Source organism: Cucumis melo, chromosome 5 (assembly GCF_025177605.1).
Source record: "Cucumis melo cultivar AY chromosome 5, USDA_Cmelo_AY_1.0, whole genome shotgun sequence".
NCBI lineage: Eukaryota > Viridiplantae > Streptophyta > Magnoliopsida > Cucurbitales > Cucurbitaceae > Cucumis > Cucumis melo.
In genome coordinates this window covers 21648429-21667880 of record NC_066861.1, presented here as the reverse complement: position 1 = coordinate 21667880, position 19452 = coordinate 21648429, and the positions used below count along the sequence as shown (strand labels likewise).

Below are 19452 nucleotides of genomic sequence, written 5' to 3'. Positions count from 1 at the left end.
ATTATTAACCATAGATCGCTAACACCAATAATTATTGGTCTATGAGTGATAACACACCACTAGTGATAAAAGTCTATCAGTCGCCACTTTTAATTTATAATTGATAAACTTGTATTAGTGAAAACATATTAGCTTTATTCAATATTTTAGTTTCTATAATTGGAAAAAGTTGATCACTCACTAATGATAATCTATCATTGATATAGAAGTGTACCAGTGATAAAGTTTATCATTGGTAAACTTCTATCATTTTGTTTTTCATTTAAGAAAAATATTAGATTGATTTACCTTCTATCACGGATAAAACATGACGGTGAGTATAAATTTGCTTTGATTCATAAATTTGGGGTGATTGTCGGATCTTCAAAATCCATTTATAGACATTTCTAATTACATGTGCGTAATATTTCAGGTTTGCTCTAATTTTAGTTTTTCCTCTTTTTTTGTTAGTAAAACATGGGTTGCTCTAGTTGAGTTGTGTATTTTTCAAATGTTAATATCATTTGAACTATTTGAATTAATCCAATATATTGTTTTAAGTTAACTTCATATAGGTTAACAAAAAAACTTAATGGACCTATAAGTTACGGGCTCTAATAATCCAAGATTAACTGGCTAAACCTTTTTAGATAGAGCTAATCAACATTTGTTAACTAACAAGGCATTCTACTAACTACATGTAGTTACACTCGCCTCACTATAGATATATTTGTGTCCATCTAATATAACAATGATTAGTAAGTTAACCCTTCTGTAACGACCCAACTTTCCGAACAAAGCTGAGGTCACTACTCAATACCAAAACTCGACCACACAACATAAAATTCATAACGGACCGGTTACGATTTCTTAAAACGTTAGAAATATTACAAAAAAAAACAGTATCGGGCCCTATTTTAAATCACAGTCACAAAGGTTTCAAATAAAAACTCAGGTCATCAACTCAAAATCACAAAACCACGTATTCTAACAAAAATCATCAGCGGAAGCAATAAGAAAACCAGACGCGTCCATATGGCCTTCACGCATCCTTCCTGCCTCTCGTCGGTCTGCCCCTCGCTGTGCCCTTACCTGAAAAGTTAAAGAAGAGAAAAGGGTGAGTATAAGCATACCCAGTAAGGGACCCACTACTGGGCCCGTTAGGGAACAACAGTTAACTTCCTATTCGGGGGTACCCTACATAACAGTCTAGTGGTTCTGTAGAATGCACATATCAGTCTAGTGCTCCCGAAGGATGCACACATCAGTCTAGTGCTCCCGAAGGATGCACATATCAGTCTAGTGCTCCCGAAGGATGCACATATCAGTCTAGTGCTCCCGAAGGATGCACATATCCGTAAGGCACACTACCCCATAGATGAAGCTAACCATTACTCCTCAGTCCATACTAAACCGTCTACAACAGTCATACCCCAACGGCGTTCATATTACAGTTCCGCCATAGGCTTGTCAGTCAGATAGTATAGGTTTAAACAACTACACCCTCAGTTGCTATACGTGTAACGACCCAACTTTCCGGACTAAGCTGAGGTCACTACCAAATACCAAAATTCGACCATTCAACATAAAATTTAAAACGGACCAGTTACGATTCATTAAAAGCATTAGAAACATTACAAAAAGACAGTTTCGGGCCCTATTTTAAATTCAATCATAAAAAGTCTCAAACAAAAACTCAAGTCATCAGTTCCAAAAGCACAAGTCAAATATTCTGACAAAATACATAGCGGAAGCGATAAGAAAACCAGACGCGTCCATATGGCCTTCACGCGTCCTTCTTGCCTCTCGTCGGTCTGCCCGTCGGTGTGCCCTTACCTGAAAAGTTAAGGAAGAGAAAAGGGTGAGTATAAACATACCCAGTAAGGGACCCACTACTGGGCCCGTTAGGGGACAACAGTTAACTTCCTATTCGGGGGTACCCTACATAACAGTCTAGTGGTCCCGTAGGACGCACATATCAGTCTAGTGCTCCCGAAGGATGCACATCTCAGTCTAGTGCTCCCGAAGGATGCACACATCAGTCTAGTGCTCCCGAAGGACGCACATATCAGTCTAGCGCTCCCGAAGGATGCACATATCTGTCTAGTGCTCCCGGAGGATGCACACATCAGTCTAGTGCTCCCGAAGGACGCACAGATCAGTCTAGTGCTCCCGAAGGATGCACATATCAGTCTAGTGCTCCCGGAGGATGCACACATCAGTCTAGTGCTCCCGAAGGATGCACACATCAGTCTAGTGCTCCCGAAGGATGCACATATAAGTAAGGCACACTACCCCATAGATGAAGCTAACCGTTACCCCTCGGTCTATACTCAATCGTCTACCACAGTCATACCACAATCATCAATCATTTACATTTCCCCTAAGGGCTTTACTGGCCAGGTAGTATAAGCTTAAACCATTACACCCTCAGTTGCTATACGCGTCAACTATTCGTATACCATTATGGAAGAGCCCCAAGTCTCAAACAGCTAAATAACCAACTGAACTCACTGTCCTTCCCCGTCTAATCCCATGATCAACATCCATCAATCTAAAATTTCAATCTACAATTAGCGGTTGCGGTTCAGTTACATCAGACAGAAACATAATAACAGTGCTTAACAGTCAACATGGATACACTTATCCAGTATAATCACTAACGTGTAATCCCCTGTGGATTACTACGTTTCCGGCCTCGACCCGAGGTCCAGTAGTAGGAAAACCCTTACCTGATACTCGGTTATGCCCTCGATCGAATCCACGCTCAACAGCTCAACCTAAAACGAAAACACGAAGGTTTTAGTTGATGACTTTAGTAGGTGTCGTTTTAAAAGGTCCGAATCGACACCCGTTGACTTACCCAAGGAAAGGAAAGCTATCTCCAAACAAGCCTACCGCGAGACCCGAGAACTCAAGCGTCAACTCTGTACTACCTTCAAGGGGGAAAAGTAGGGCCATATCTTATTCCAATATTCAAACTCTAATCGGATGTAGCAACATTAAGGAATTCATCGAAAACAATCCTTACCGAAGACTCACCGTGACCCGGAGCGGAGGAAGGAAGGCTTAGGTGGCTTGGTGAAACAAGGAGCTCGGCTCGGCTTGAAGGCGTTCGGCTCGGCTCGGCTCGGCTCCACCTCGGCTCGGCTCGGCTTGGCCTCAGCTCGGCTCGGCTTGGCCTCGGCTCGGCTCGGCTCGGCTTGGCCTCGGCTCGGCTCGGCTTGGCCTTGGCTCACAGTTCGGCTTGTGGCTCGGCTCAGCTCGGCTCGCGGCTCGGCTCACTCGGCTCGCGGCTCGGCTCGCGGCTCGGCTCACTCGGCTCGCGGCTCGGCTCACTCGGCTCACGGCTCGGCTCGCGGCTCGGCTCACTCGGCTCGCGGCTCGGCTCGTGGCTCGGCTCACTCGGCTCACTCGGCTCGGCTTTACTCAGCTCGCTCGGCTCGGCTCACTCGGCTCACTCGGCTTCGTTTGCGGCTCGCGGCTCGGACTGGAAGTGGGTCTCGGGTCGGATTGGATGAAAACGGGCAGCCCGGTTGGTTCAGCTCGATTCGACTTGGTTCGTGGGGTGCTTGCGTCGGAGATCCACGATTTCGGGGCTTGTCTACGGTCACTTGGCGACACTATGCGGCGGAATGCGGTGGTCGCAGGCCGTCGCACACGACTGCATCAGAAATGGCACCGGAGACGCTAACGGCTTCAGATCTACGGCTTGAAGAGGGAGAAAGAAGGGCTGGCGACGGTGGGTTCGGGTTGACCGGAGAAGAAGGAAAAAAAAAGAAGCTGGGGTCGCGTCGGCTGAAAAAGAAGGATGGAAGGGAAGAAGAAAAGAAGAAGAGAGTGTTGGAGATGGGCGGCGCTGAAACGGAAATGGAGAGAGAGAGAGAGAGAAATACGGCTGCGGCGCTGGGGAGGTGAAACGAAGAAGAAGGTGGATGGGGGGGGGACTCGCGAGGGTTTCCCCTTTTTTTTTTCTTTTTAAAATATATATATATATATAAATTAAATAATAATAATAATTATTAATAATAAAATATTAATATAATAATAATATATTAAATGAAATTAATTAAAGTTTATATTAAAATATTACTATTAAATATTTAATTATTAAATAATAATATTAGTATTTTAAATAAATAAGAAATAATAAATAAAATAAAAAAAATTATTAATATTAAAATAAAATGATAAATTACCTAATGATAATAATATAAATAAATATTATATTATTATTTTATCGCTTTACAAAAAAAAGTCATAAATTCCCGAAAATTCACATAAAATACTAAAATTTTACCTCGATCTTCGGGGCGTTACATTTTTCCCTCCTTAGGGAACTTTCGTCCTCGAAAGTTTTATTCCTCGAACAGTTCGGGATAACGGGACCTCATGTCATCTTCACGCTCCCACGTAGCCTCTTATACCCGGTGATTCCGCCATAAGACTTTAACCAGAGGGATTTCTTTATTCCTCAACGTTTTCACCTCTCTAGCAAGCACCTCAACGGGTTGTTCAGCATAGTTCAAGTTTTCATCAATCTCCAGTGGCTGGTAATCCACTACATGGGATGGATCTGGCACGTACTTCCTCAACATAGAAACATGAAACACATCATGAACTGTCGAGAGTGATGGTGGCAACGCCAAGCGATAAGCCACAGGGCCAATCCGCTCCAGGATCTCAAACGGCCCAACAAAACGGGGACTCAGCTTTCCCCTCCTTTCAAAACGCACGACACCTCTCATAAGTGCTACCTTTAAGAACACCTTGTCCCCTACCTCAAACTCAAGATCCTTCCGCCTCACATCTGCATAACTCTTCTGCCTACACTGAGCGGTATGCATGCGTGATCTAATCTTCTGTATCGCTTCGTTAGTAGACTGAACTAACTCAGGACCCATCAATCTTTGCTCGCCCACTTCACCCCAGCAAACCGGGGATCTACAACATTTGCCGTACAAGGCCTCAAATTGTGCCATGCCGATGGTAGCCTGATAGCTGTTATTATAGGCAAATTCCATCAAATGTAAGTGGGAGTCCCAGCTACCTGGAAATTCCAATGCACACGCTCGCAACATATCCTCTAAAACCTGGTTCAGACGCTCAGTCTGACCGTCAGTCTGTGGATGGAAAGCCGTACTAAAGTCCAACCTCGTGCCCATAGCGGTCTGCAAACCCTTCCAGAATTTGGAAGTGAAACGGGCATCTCTATCAGAAACAATCGACACTGGCACCCCATGCAACCTCACTATCTCGGACATGTACAACTCTGCCCACTTACTAGCAGTATAGGTGGATTTACCCGGAACGAAGTGCGCTGATTTAGTAAGTCTGTCCACCACAACCCAAATCACTGTAAAACCCCTCAGAGTTCTCGGCAGCCCTGTAATGAAATCCATGGACACGTTTTCCCACTTCCATTCCGGTATGCTCAAGGGTTGTAATAAACCCGCTGGCTTCTGCCTTGGTGCCTTAACCTGCTGACACACCAAGCATCTACTAACAAATTCTGCTACCTCCCTCTTCATGTTACGCCACCAATAAACTCGCTTCAGGTCCTGATACATCTTCGTACTGCCTGGGTGCATGGAAAATGGGGAACTGTGAGCCTCAGATAATAATTCTGTCTTAACCGCACTATCCGACGGCACACAGAGGCGTCTCTCGAACAAAAGTCCACCATCAGAGGATAATGAGAACTCAACCGCTTGCCCTGCTTCTGCTAGGCCACGTTTCTCAACCAGATAAGGATCGTTACTCTGAGCATCAATGATCCTTTGCCTCAAAGTTGGCTGTACTGTCAACTGGGCTAACTGCATAGTAACTGCCCCTACCGACACTGCAATCTCAGCCCGCTCGAGATCCCGATGCAATGGGGCCTGTCGGGTAATAAGTGCTGCTGAATGTGATACCTTCCTACTAAGAGCATCAGCTACCACATTTGCCTTGTCTGGATGATACAGTATCTCACAATCGTAATCCTTCACTAACTCAAGCCATCTCCGCTGTCTCATATTCAATTCTTTCTGAGTAAAGAAGTATTTCAGGCTCTTATGGTCCGTGAAGATCTGTATCTTTTCACCATATAAGTAATGCCTCCATATTTTCAAAGCAAAAACCACTGCTGCCAATTCTAGATCATGTGTAGGGTAGTTCTGCTCATGACTCTTCAACTGACGAGACGCATAAGCAACCACTTTACCCTGCTGCATCAAAACACAACCCAAACCCTTCTTGGAAGCATCACTATAAATCACCAAACTGCCAGAACCATCAGGTACAGTAAGAACCGGTGCGGTAACTAGCTTCTGTTTAAGGTTCTGGAAACTGTCCTCACATGCCTTGCTCCAAACAAAAGGAGCTCCCTTCCTGGTCAACTGAGTGAGAGGAGTAGCTATACGAGAAAAGTTCTCCACAAACCGTCGATAATAACCTGCTAAACCCAGAAAGCTACGAACCTCACTGACAGTGGAAGGTCGGGTCCAACCGGTGACTGCCTCTATCTTAGCTGGATCCACAGAGACCCCAGCCTTAGAAACCACGTGACCCAGAAAGGACACCTGCTTCAGCCAAAACTCACATTTCGAGAACTTTGCATACAACTTATTATCCCGAAGTGTTTGCAAAACCATACGTAAGTGCTTCTCGTGTTCGGCCTCCGTCTTGGAGTATATCAAGATGTCGTCGATAAACACGATCACAAAAGTATCTAGGAACTCCCTAAACACTCTGTTCATCAAGTCCATAAACACTGCTGGAGCATTCGTCAAACCAATAGACATCACAATAAACTCGTAGTGTCCGTATCTGGAACGAAATGCTGTCTTCGGTACATCCTCATCCTTAATCCTCAGCTGATGGTATCCCGACCGAAGATCAATCTTAGAGAACACTGTGGCTCCCTGTAACTGGTCGAATAGATCGTCAATCCTGGGCAAGGGATATCTGTTCTTTACGGTTACCTTGTTCAGCTCCCTATAGTCAATGCATAGACGCATCGATCCATCCTTCTTCTTAACAAATAAAACTGGCGCACCCCAAGGTGACACGCTCGGTCGAATGAACCCCTTATCAAGAAATTCTTGCAACTGCACCTTCAGTTCTTTCAGCTCTGCGGGGGCCATTCTGTAAGGGGCCCTGGATATAGGAACCGTGCCCGGCTCCAACTCTATGGCAAACTCAACCTCCTTGTACGGAGGTAACCCTGGAAGTTCCTCAGGAAAGACATCCGGATAGTCCCTCACTACTGGTTCTGATGACAGGGATACATCGGCCTCTCTAGTATCCACCACGCTCGCTAAGATACCCCAAGTACCCTGACTGAGCAGTTTACTGGCCCTGATGGCTGAGATTACCTGAGGCAACGACCTTGACCCTTTTCCTTTAAATTTAAAACTGGCCTTCGAGGGAGGGTTAAACGTTACCTCCTTACGGGAACAATCTATGCTGGCGTGGTTAGCGGCTAACCAATCCATACCCAGCATTACATCAAAGTCGAGCATATCCAGAACTAACAGTGTTACCTCAATCACATGGCCTGCTATCTCAATCTGGCATGTTTTCACCTTTTCCTTCGACAACATACACTCCCCGGACGGAGTAGATACTGATAGAACATGTTGTAAGGGCTCTACCTCTAAGCGGGCATGCAACACAAATGTGGACGAGATAAAAGAATGCGACGAACCCGAATCAAACAAAACTAAGGCGTAATGCCCCAACACTGGGAGCGTACCTGTCACTACCGTGCCTGCCTTCTCAGCCTCAGTCTTGTTGGTAGCAAAGACTCTACCCTGATGTGGAGCGCCTGCTCCCTGATTCTGCGCGTTCCCCGTAAGTCTCAACGGGCATCTATCAGCTGTATGACCCTCTTGCCTGCACTTAAAGCAAGTCCTGGTCCCGAATAAGCAACGGCCCAGATGGTGCTTCCCACAAGTGGTACACAACGGCTTCCCTCTGGCAGCCTCCCCTGCCTCAAAAGGTTTCTGCTGGAAGCGGCGAAAATCACCACCTGATCTGAAATTCCGCTGTGGCACTGGAACAGGCTGCTGCTCAGCCTTCCTCTTCTGTCCCGATGTCGAACCTCTACCAGCGGTCTTGGACGAGTTAGCCCTCTCCTGTAAACTGAGATCCACTGCCAGGCGCAGTGCATCGGCATGAGTAGCGGGTCGGAAAGCTCGGACCAAACCCTGAATGTCCAGTCGGAGGCCTCTAACAAACTTATCAGCTCTGGCCGCCTCGGTTGCTATCATCTCGGGAGCGAAGCGGGACAACATGTCAAACTCCGCATCGTACTGCTCCACTGTCATGTCACCCTGCTCTAAGTTCAGGAACTCCTGCCGCTTGGCGTCTCTCAAACTAGCAGAGAAGAATTTCGCATAGAAACTCTCCTTCAACTGCTGCCACGTGATCTGACTCACATCACCACCTAGCATTCTCTCTGTAGTCTCCCACCATGCAGTACCTCTGTCAGTCAACATAAAAACAGCACACTGAACTTTCTGATCCTCAGGGCATTTCATGTAACGGAATATGGTCTCCAAGGACGATAACCACATCTGAGCCCTGGTGGGGTCCTCCAAAGACCCATCGAACGTCGTGGGATTATACTTCCTGAAATCCCTCAGGTGCTTAGCCTCTGCTGACAACTGATCCGGAACAAACTGGGGCGCAACTGGTATTGGGGCCGGAGCCGGAGCAGGAGCTGGTGCTGGAGCTGGCGCCGGAGTTGGCGAGGCAGGCTTCTGCTGCTCCCGCATTTGCATAATCAAATCTCTAAACCTCTGCTCCATGGCGGCTAGGTCCGCATGAGTAACTGGCGCAGCCGGGTCAGGGGCTTGGGCTACAGGCTGCACCTCAGGTTGAACGCGTCCTGCTCCCCTTCCTCGGCCTCCTCGACCACCCCTACGTGCACCTCTCCTTGGCGGCATTTCCCTAACAACCACCAACGATCCCTTTAGTCATAATGGTAATTGAATTTACAGTTTAACTTAGGTAAGGTAATGCATGTAGAGTTATACATATACTTTCATGGGAGCGTACCTGACGAGCGGCGAGGATCGTTTCAGCCATAAGGACACAAAACACTGACTCACATTATAAGCCAGTCTACAGAACCTAAAACTTAGGCTCTGATACCAACTGTAACGACCCAACTTTCCGGACTAAGCTGAGGTCACTACCAAATACCAAAATTCGACCATTCAACATAAAATTTAAAACGGACCAGTTACGATTCATTAAAAGCATTAGAAACATTACAAAAAGACAGTTTCGGGCCCTATTTTAAATTCAATCATAAAAAGTCTCAAACAAAAACTCAAGTCATCAGTTCCAAAAGCACAAGTCAAATATTCTGACAAAATACATAGCGGAAGCGATAAGAAAACCAGACGCGTCCATATGGCCTTCACGCGTCCTTCCTGCCTCTCGTCGGTCTGCCCCTCGGTGTGCCCTTACCTGAAAAGTTAAGGAAGAGAAAAGGGTGAGTATAAACATACCCAGTAAGGGACCCACTACTGGGCCCGTTAGGGGACAACAGTTAACTTCCTATTCGGGGGTACCCTACATAACAGTCTAGTGGTCCCGTAGGACGCACATATCAGTCTAGTGCTCCCGAAGGATGCACATCTCAGTCTAGTGCTCCCGAAGGATGCACACATCAGTCTAGTGCTCCCGAAGGACGCACATATCAGTCTAGCGCTCCCGAAGGATGCACATATCTGTCTAGTGCTCCCGGAGGATGCACACATCAGTCTAGTGCTCCCGAAGGACGCACATATCAGTCTAGTGCTCCCGAAGGATGCACATATAAGTAAGGCACACTACCCCATAGATGAAGCTAACCGTTACCCCTCGGTCTATACTCAATCGTCTACCACAGTCATACCACAATCATCAATCATTTACATTTCCCCTAAGGGCTTTACTGGCCAGGTAGTATAAGCTTAAACCATTACACCCTCAGTTGCTATACGCGTCAACTATTCGTATACCATTATGGAAGAGCCCCAAGTCTCAAACAGCTAAATAACCAACTGAACTCACTGTCCTTCCCCGTCTAATCTCATGATCAACATCCATCAATCTAAAATTTCAATCTACAATTAGCGGTTGCGGTTCAGTTACATCAGACAGAAACATAATAACAGTGCTTAACAGTCAACATGGATACACTTATCCAGTATAATCACTAACGTGTAATCCCCTGTGGATTACTACGTTTCCGGCCTCGACCCGAGGTCCAGTAGTAGGAAAACCCTTACCTGATACTCGGTTATGCCCTCGATCGAATCCACGCTCAACAGCTCAACCTAAAACGAAAAAACGAAGGTTTTAGTTGATGACTTTAGTAGAAGTCGTTTTAAAAGGTCCGAATCGACACCCGTTGACTTACCCAAGGAAAGGAAAGCTATCTCCAAACAAGCCTACCGCGAGACCCGAGAACTCAAGCGTCAACTCTGTACTACCTTCAAGGGGGAAAAGTAGGGCCATATCTTATTCCAATATTCAAACTCTAATCGGATGTAGCAACATTAAGGAATTCATCGAAAACAATCCTTACCGAAGACTCACCGTGACCCGGAGCGGAGGAAGGAAGGCTTAGGTGGCTTGGTGAAACAAGGAGCTCGGCTCGGCTTGAAGGCGTTCGGCTCGGCTCGGCTCGGCTCCACCTCGGCTCGGCTCGGCTTGGCCTCGGCTCGGCTCGACTTGGCCTCAGCTCGGCTCGGCTTGGCCTCGGCTCGGCTCGACTTGGCCTTGGCCTCGGCTCGGCTCGGCTTGGCCTTGGCTCACAGCTCGGCTTGTGGCTCGGCTCAGCTCGGCTCGCGGCTCGGCTCACTCGGCTCGCGGCTCGGCTCACTCGGCTCGCGGCTCGGCTCACTCGGCTCGCGGCTCGGCTCGTGGCTCGGCTCACTCGGCTCACTCGGCTCGGCTTACTCAGTTCGCACGGCTCGGCTCACTCGGCTCGGCTCACTCGGCTCACTCGGCTTCGTTTGCGGCTCGCGGCTCGGACTGGAAGTGGGTCTCGGGTCGGATTGGATTAAAACGGGTAGCCCGGTTGGTTCAACTCGATTCGACTTGGTTCGTGGGGTGCTTGCGTCGGAGATCCACGATTTCGGGGCTTGTCTACGGTCACTTGGCGACACTATGCGGCGGAATGCGGTGGTCGCAAGCCGTCGCACACGACTGCATCAGAAATGGCACCGGAGACGCTAACGGCATCAGATCTACGGCTTGAAGAGGGAGAAAGAAGGCTGGCGACGGTGGGTTCGGGTTGACCGGAGTAGAAGGAAAAAAAAAGAAGCTGGGGTCGCGTCGGCTGAAGAAGAAGGATGGAAGGGAAGAAGAAAAGAAGAAGAGAGTGTTGGAGATGGGCGGCGCTGAAACGAAAATGGAGAGAGAGAGAGAGAGAAATACGGCTGCGGCGCTGGGGAGGTGAAACGAAGAAGAAGGTGGATGGGGGGGGACTCGCGAGGGTTTCCCCTTTTTTTTTTCTTTTTAAAATATATATATATATATATAAATTAAATAATAATAATAATTATTAATAATAAAATATTAATATAATAATAATATATTAAATGGAATTAATTAAAGTTTATATTAAAATATTACTATTAAATATTTAATTATTAAATAATAATATTAGTATTTTAAATAAATAAGAAATAATAAATAAAATAAAAAAAATTATTAATATTAAAATAAAATGATAAATTACCTAATGATAATAATGTAAATAAATATTATATTATTATTTTATCGCTTTACAAAAAAAAAATCCTAAATTCCCGAAAATTCACATAAAATACTAAAATTTTACCTCGATCTTCGGGGCGTTACAATACGCGTTTCCAATTCGCACACCATTATGGTAACCCCTAGACCAAATCAACTAATCAATCAAAATCGGACTCACCGTCCTTCCCCGACCAACTCCATGATCAATGCCCAGACCAATGACTACCACGTACCTAACCGTAAACTTCAAGGTCCATCGACATAAAATCCCAATCCACAACGTAGCCCATTAACATAACCACCCTATACCGAACATCCAGCATCGGGGTCTATCCGCAAGCAACTCCTTACACCCGATAGCACACAAGCTACAACTAGCGGTCGCGTTACCTTTACATCAGACAAGAGTATAGCAACAATACTTAAAAGTCAATCACACATACATTTATTCGGTACAGTTACTAACGTGTAATCCCCTGTGGATTATTACGTTTCCAGCCTCGATTCGAGGTCCAGTAGTAGGAAAACCCTTACCTGATACTCGGTTATGCCCCTCGATCGAGTCCACGCTCAACGGATCCACCTAAACGAAAACACGAAGGTTTTAATCGACGACACTAGTAGAAGTCATTTTAAATGGTCCTAAGCGACATCCGTTGACTTACCCAAGGAAAGGAAAGCTATCTCCAAACAAGCCTGCCGCGGAACCCGAGAACTTATACGTCAACTCCTTAATACCTTCATGGAATAAAAGGTAGGACCAAATCTTATTCCAATATTCAACTCGAATCGGATATAGCAACATTAGGGAAATCATCAAAACAATCCTTACCGAGAACTCACCGTGACCCGGAGTGGAGGAGGGAAGGCTTAGGTGGCTCGGTAAACAGGGAGCTCGGCTTGGCTTGGAGGTGTGCGGCTCGACTCGGTTTGGCTCGGGGCTTGGGTTGGCCAACTCGCGGCTCGGCTCGGCTTGGATCAGTTTACGGCTCGACTCGGCTCGGCTCGGCTCGGCTCGGCTCGGCTCGGTCCTCGGCTCGGCTCTCGGCTCGCGGCTCGGCTGGATCTGCTTGTGGCTTGCGCCTCGGCTGGATCTGCTTGTGGCTTGCGGCTCGGCTGGATCTGCTTGTGGCTCGCGGCTCGGCTGGAAATGCTTGTGGCTCGCGGCTCGGCTGGAAATGTGTCTCGGGTCGGGTCAGCTTGGAACCGGGGCGACCACGAACATCGATCTTCGGCGTTCGACGACGGAATGCTTCGCGGCTTGGAGGAGTCCGACGACCGGTTCCGTTTCAACGCGGCGGAGAGTGGCAGGGCATCGGCGGACGCGGTGGAGTGAAAGGTGCACGGCGGCGTCCGAGTGCGTGAGATCGAGGGGGCGTTCGAAAATGGATGGTCGCGGCAGACGAAGGCTGGAGCGGGGAGATTCCGACGACGGCGACGAAGGAGGCGAAGCTGGCGCTGTCGGAAAAGAAGAAGAAGATTGACGAGAAGGGTGGCGTCGCTGTCGAATGGAGAAGAGAGTGAAGAAGGAGGAGAAGGCCGTCGGGGAAGGAAGAAAAAAAAACTAGGGGGGGCGGCGCGTTTAGGGTTTTTTTTAAAAAAGAACTATTTTATATATATATATATATATATATATATATTAAATTAAATAATAATTATAATAATAATATTTAATAATAATAATAATAATAATAATAATAATATAATTAATAATAATATTAAATAATATTAATAATAATATTAAATAATAGTAATAATAACAATAATAATTTATAATAATAATAAATAAATAAAAAATATTAATAATATAATTAATATCATATTATTATTATAGCAATTTACAAAACATTAAATTCAAAGAAATTTTGTATCCCCGCAAAAAGATAAAATTTTCCTCGAAAATTCGGGACGTTACATTCTTCCCTCCTTAGGGAACTTTCGTCCTCGAAAGTTTTATTCCTCGAACAGTTCGGGGTAACGGGACCTCATGTCATCTTCTCGCTCCCATGTAGCCTCTTCCACCCGGTGATTCTGCTATAAGACTTTAACCAAAGGAATTTCTTTATTCCTCAACGTTTTCACCTCTCTAGCCAGCACCTCAACGGGTTGTTCTGTATAGCTCAAGTTTTCGTCAATCTCCAGTGGCTCGTAATCTACTACATGGGATGGATCTGGCATGTACTTCCTCAACATAGAAACATGAAACACATCATGAACTCTCGAGAGTGATGGTGGCAACGCCAAGCGATAAGCTACAGGGCCAATCCGCTCCAGAATCTCAAATGGCCCAACAAAACGGGGACTCAGCTTTCCCCTCCTTTCAAATCGTAAGACACCTCTCATAGGTGCTACCTTTAAGAACACCTTTTCCCCTACCTCAAATTCGAGATCCTTACGCCTCACATCTGCATAACTCTTCTGCCTACTCTGAGCGGTATGCATGCGTGATCTAATCTTCTGTATCGCTTCGTTAGTAGACTGCACTAACTCAGGACCCATCAATCTCTGCTCACCCACCTCACCCCAGCAAACCGGGGATCTACAACATTTGTCGTACAAGGCCTCAAATGGTGTCATGCCAATAGTAGCCTGATAACTGTTATTATAAGCAAATTCCATCAAATGTAAGTGGGAGTCCCAACTACCTGGAAATTCCAATGCACACGCCCGCAACATATCCTCTAAAACATGGTTCAGACGCTCAGTCTGACCGTCAGTCTGTGGATGGAAAGCTGTACTAAAGTCTAACCTCGTGCCCATAGCAGTCTGCAAACCCTTCCAGAATTTGGAAGTGAAACGGGCATCTCTATCAGAGACAATCGACACTGGCACTCCATGTAATCTCACTATCTCAGACATGTACAGCTGTGCCCACTTACTAGCAGTATAGGTGGATTTATCCGGAACGAAGTGCGCTGATTTGGTAAGTCTGTCCACCACAACCCAAATGACTGTAAAACCCCTCAGAGTTCTCGGCAGTCCTGTAATGAAATCCATGGACACGTTTTCCCACTTCCATTCCGGTATGCTCAAGGGTTGTAATAAACCCGCTGGTTTCTGCCTTGGTGCCTTAACCACTGACACACCAAGCATCTACTAACAAATTCTGCTACCTCCCTCTTCATGTTACGCCATCAATAAACTCGCTTCAGGTCCTGATACATCTTCGTACTACCAGGGTGCATGGAGAATGGGGAACTGTGAGCCTCAGATAATAATTCTGTCTTAACCGCACTATCTGACGACACACAGAGGCGTTTCTCAATAAAAGTCCACCATCAGAGGATATGGAGAACTCAACCGCTTGCCCTACCTCTGCTAGGCCACGTTTCTCGACCAAATAAGGATCGTTACTCTGAGCATCAATGATCCTTTGCCTCAAAGTCGGCTGTACCATCAACTGGGCTAACTGCATAGTGACTGCCCCCACCGACACTGCAATCTTAGCCCGCTCAAGATCCCAATGCAATGGGGCTTGTCGGGTAATAAGTGCTGCTGAATGTGATACCTTTCTACTAAGAGCATCAGCTACCACATTGCCTTGCCTGGATGATACAGTATCTCACAATCGTAATCCTTCACTAACTCAAGCCACCTTCGCTGTCTCATATTCAATTCTCTCTGAGTAAAGAAGTATTTCAAGCTCTTATGATCCGTGAATATCTGTATCTTTTCACCATATAAGTAATGCCTCCATATTTTCAAAGCAAAAACCACCGCTGCCAACTCTAAATCATGTGTAGGGTAGTTCTGCTCATGACTCTTCAACTGACGAGATGCGTAAGCGACCACCTTACCCTGTTGCATCAAAACACAACCCAAACCCTTCTTGGAAGCATCACTATAAATCACGAAACTGCCCGAACCATCAGGTACAGTAAGAACCGGTGCGGTAACTAGCTTCTGTTTAAGGTTCTGGAAACTGTCCTCACATGCCTTGCTCCAAACAAAAGGAGCTCCCTTCCTGGTCAACTGAGTAAGAGGAGTAGCTATACGAGAAAAGTTCTCCCTTCCTCGGCTCGGCTCGGCTCTCGGCTCGGTTCGGCTTGTGGCTCGCGGCTCGGCTGGATCTGCTTGTGGCTCGCGGCTCGGCTGGATCTTCTTGTGGCTCGCGACTCGGCTGGATCTGCTTGTGGCTCGCGGCTCGGCTGGATCTGCTTGTGGCTCGCGGCTCGGTTGGAAATGCTTGTGGCTCGCGGCTTGGCTTGAAATGGGTCTCGGTTCGGGTTAGCTTGGAAGCGGGGCGACCACGAACATCGATCTTCGGCGTTCGACGACGAAATGCTTCGCGGCTTGGAGGAGTCCGACGACCGGTTTCGTTTCAACGCGGCGGAGAGTGGCAGGGCGTCGGCGGACGCGGTGGAGTGAAAGGTGCACGGCGGCGTCCGGGTGCGTGAGATCGAGGGGGCGTTCGGAAATGGATGGTCGCGGCAGACGAAGGCTGGAGCGGGGAGATTCCGACGATGGCGACGAAGGAGGCGAAGCTGGCGCTGTCGGAAAAGAAGAAGAAGATTGACGAGAAGGGTGGCGTCGCTGTCGGATGGAGAAGAGAGTGAAGAAGGAGGAGAAGGCCGTCGGGGAAGGAAGAAGAAAAAACTGGGGGGGGCGGCGCGTCTAGGGTTTTTTTTTAAAAAAGAACTATTTTATATATATATATATATATATATATTAAATTAAATAATAATTATAATAATAATATTTAATAATAATAATAATAATAATAATATAATTAATAATAATATTAATTTATAATAATGTAATAATAATATTAAATAATATTAATAATAATATTAAATAATAGTAATAATAACAATAATAATTTATAATAATAATAAATAAATAAAATAATATTAATAATATAATTAATATCATATTATTATTATAGCAATTTACAAAACATTAAATTCAAAGAAATTTCGTATCCCCGCAAAAAGATAAAATTTACCTCGAAAATTCGGGACGTTACACCTTCACAGGTTGTTAGTAACCTCGACTGGGTCAAAATATTGTTTTACCCTCGAGATTACATTTTACTCCTTAAGTCCCACTCATCCACTATTGAACAATTGGTTTAAGATCCAACTTATGAACTGAATCCCTTTTGAGCCAATGAGAGGGTTGGGTCGCTTGTTCAAGACCTAGATTCAGTTCTTAAGGAAACAACGTACATATTTACTAGCATTATAATAAAATAGGAGTGAATTCCATCTTGCATCCTATATTATCTCCAGTTATCCACTGGTGTTATCCTTGAAATGAGAAGCTTATTAGACTACCGCTGTTGAGCTGCTCTCACCTACGCAGATCTAAGGAGAATCCCATATGATAGGAGTTCATAGTTATTTCAGGATTAAAATGAAGTTACCTAGGTCATGAATTATAGAAATAGTTAGTCTTACACATAGTTAATGTTGTTATAACGTAAAAATGACTACTTCATAGTGCAAGTATTATATAAACTCTATATATCATGCCTCAATTTTCATGTAACGACCCAACTTTTCAGACTAAGCTGAGATCATTACTTTACTACCAAGACACGTCATCAAAACGAAAAATAATTTCATAAATTCTGTTCAAATTCAAATAACATCCAAAACTATAGAAAAACTGTCTTCGGACCCTATTTAAAAAAAATTCAAATGTTCATATAATCGTCTAGGAAACCATAAAAAAAAACAAATAAATATTAAACTTGATTCATTTCCAATCCTCAAAACAATTTAAGATGACAAAAAAAATCTAGCGGAAGCATTAAAATAGATGTTCCCATATGGCAATCATGAATTCTTTTTGCCCCTCACCGGTCTGCCTCGCATGTTACCTTTACCTGAAAAAGTTAACCATGAAAAGGTGAGTATAAAATATACCCAGTAAGGAATCCATTATTGGTCCCATTAGAGGAAAATAACGGTTAGCTTCCTATTAAGGACTACTCTGCAACGTAACAGTCTAGTGATTCTATAGGATGCACACATAAATCAGTCCAGTGATCCCGTCGAATACACATATTAGTCTAATGATCCTAAGGGATACACATCTCAGTCTAGTGATCTCAAAGGATACACATCTCGGTGTAGTGATCCCAAAGGATACACACATGTGGTGATCCTGTAGGACACCGTGCCTGCAAGGTACGCTACCCATAGATAAAGCTAACAGTTACCGCTTGATTCAATCTAAACAGTCCATGATACTCATATACAAAACATCTCAAGCATTAGTTCAATCTCTATGCATAATCAGTTAAACTATCTAAGTTTAGTCACAGTACCCTTAGTCAGTATATGCAACTAAACTATACATCACAGTTGCACCAACTAATTCCATTCCATAGTACAAACCATCAATATGTAAGTACACTAGATAGTCAAATCATCTACATTCGATTGACAACACAATCCATCAATATCCAAACTATACATGAAATTCAGATCATCGTCTATATTCAGCTAACAGCACGACCCATCAATATATCTAAGTTACCTATAATAGTCAAATCCTCATCATTTATATTTAATTAACAACATGACCCATCAGTCAAAACAAACTACACGTAACAACGCAAACATCTATACTCCATCAACAGCATAGCCCATCAATGTATAAAAACTACACTAACAATCATGTCGTTTATAACCAGCAAGAGTCTAAATCTATAACGGTTTCTATATAAACACATAACAATCAATTTAATGCAACCTCTATAACACAACTTTCATATCAGTTACTACGTTTCAAATCTCAAATTTGAGTCCAATAGTAGGAAATCCCTTACCTGAAGTTTAGTTACGTTTCTTAGTCAAAATAAAATACAACGAATTAACCTAAATATGATGGTAAGAAAAAATCAAACACTTTTACCAATAAAGTCCCTCATTCAATTCACCTAAACGTTAATGCCACAAACATACCAAAGTAATGGAGAATTGAACTTCAACCAAACTGGTAGGAACTTAAGGTATTCAAGCGCTATAAACCCCACGACACCTTCAAAGATCAACAAACAAGCCAACCAATTAATCCCACACTTGCAACTCAAAAAAGACACAAAGCATAACAATCAAAATAATCCACAATTTGTCCTTACACAAGACTTACTGTAGCCAACTAATTTTGTCCGACATTATTTAGAATCAATTTAATTGTTAGATTAATTATTGGCATAAGTTGGTTTATTTTTAATTTTGTGATTAACTACCTTTTTCTAAAAAAAAAGTTATATAACTACTTTTTAAAATTTTCAGGTAGTTTGGTTGAAATAACTAAACCATTTAGTTAGAATAACTAAGGTAGGTGGATAAATACCAAAGATGATAGCTTTTTTTAATTTGATTTTGGTTATTAAAGGCTTCATGCCATTTTGATATGAATGCTAAAATTGGTATTATTTTCATATTAAAAAAAAAACTAGCCATTTAAAATTTTTAGCCATTTGAAGAAGCATATTTGGCTATAAATAATCCCTTTTTATTCATCAATGGGAAAAACAACATAAAGAAAAAGTCACAAAAAACCCTAGAAATTTTTACAACCTTCATATCCTCTCTACTTCATCTAAATCTCTAACTTCCACACCCTCTACTTCTCTTAATCTTCATATACCTTCTTAAAAAAAAAGTACAACATCCATTTTATCTTCTCTTATAGCAACCTTTAAATCTTCATCTTTCTCCCTAAAAGGCCAAGAATCCAACTCACAAAAAAACTTTAACTTAGTTGGAAGTG

At 44.2% G+C, this 19452-nt stretch overlaps 1 long non-coding RNA gene across 1 annotated transcript; it reads right to left on the bottom strand.

Annotated features, from left to right (window-relative positions):
- Positions 1-1008: 1008 nt before the first annotated feature.
- On the bottom strand, positions 1009-12463 carry LOC127149301 (uncharacterized). The gene is made up of 3 exons (XR_007820744.1): positions 12390-12463; positions 12259-12307; positions 1009-1071 (listed from the first exon to the last, which is right to left on the bottom strand). It is a non-coding gene; the product is annotated as an uncharacterized LOC127149301 (long non-coding RNA).
- Positions 12464-19452: the final 6989 nt, after the last annotated feature.